Here is a 1,376-nt window from a genome sequence, read left to right as displayed (position 1 = left end):
AAACCGACACCGGACCAAAAACCGACTCAAAAATTCAAATCACGACTCCAACAACGAGTCAAACCGAGTCAACCAAAAAAAACAAAACATTTCAAACCTTCTACCTTAAGTTTTCCCGGATTCATGTTGGTCAAGTACCAAACATGTGACTACAAAATCTAGGATAGAACAAATCATGATTGCGTTTGTTGTGAAAGTGATAACACAGCTCGAAGACCCGCGACGTGGCTCGCGCCTCTTTGAGCAGCCCAGGTGGCCACGTCGCTCAAAACACACACAACCACTCATTCTCCTATAAATACCTTTTAAATGCCACCCATTTGAGACTTACGCGAGTGTCCGCCCCCTCTTTTCTCCCTTAAAATTCTCTACTCGACTTCTTAAGTCACAACCCGACGCGTATTTACGACCTACCGATCATAAACACGAGCCTTACACATTGTTTGGTACCGTCATCGTGCATTAAACCACTTGACCGACCACTTCGACCACTACACCATCACTAAACTTTTAAAAACACTCTTTTACTTACCAAAACGGTTTTAAACCGAGTTTTTTCCGATCAAACGAGTTGTTACACTTACGTCGGTCACTAGCCATAACCAAACATGTATGTATGAGGGTGTAAAAATCCTCTTTTATTATTTTTTCATTTGTTTCATGACTCTAACATGCTAAAACATGCATAACATGAACCAAAACATGGAATAAGCGAGCCAAAACTGATTTTTAGTCTGAGGCAGAAGCCCCTTAGATCGCCAACTAGCTCGCGCCTAAATGGGGTATTCAGACAAGAAAGCAACCGTGTTTGTTCTCGTCATTTCCCTTAATCCATTTTTCATATTTGTAATCGGTTTTCACCATTTCAAGTATTTTCGAACCTTTGTTGTTTTATTTCACATGTTTTAACCATAAAGCATTTTTCACCCTTGGTTCTTCATACCATGACGGTTAAATCCGTGTTTCGGTGATAATATTTGGTTAATGACATTTAAAAGGTATTTTAAAGCCTTTTATTTCATTTCTTTACATTTTCACACAAACATATTAGTCACCAACACAAATTCATCCTTGGTTCTACATACCATGCCGGATTTTAACCCGGGTACGATGATGAATACCGACTAATTACATTCAAATGGACTTAAAACAATTAGTCCATAATTATTTTCAAAACTATTCATGTCAAGTTTGTCAAACCGAACCCGACACCGAATATTATCAAATAATGATGATTATTCGAGTCTAGTTCTTCAAATCAACTAATGCTGTCTAAACGACCCCTTCAAATCAAACCGGGTTCAAACACCCATTTTCAACACGTTTTACAACGTTTTCCAAAAGGTCCGAATACGGCACATAAACCGTGGGCTAAC

This window comes from Silene latifolia, chromosome Y (genome assembly GCF_048544455.1).
Source record: "Silene latifolia isolate original U9 population chromosome Y, ASM4854445v1, whole genome shotgun sequence".
NCBI lineage: Eukaryota > Viridiplantae > Streptophyta > Magnoliopsida > Caryophyllales > Caryophyllaceae > Silene > Silene latifolia.
Note: the sequence above shows the minus strand (reverse complement) of the source record.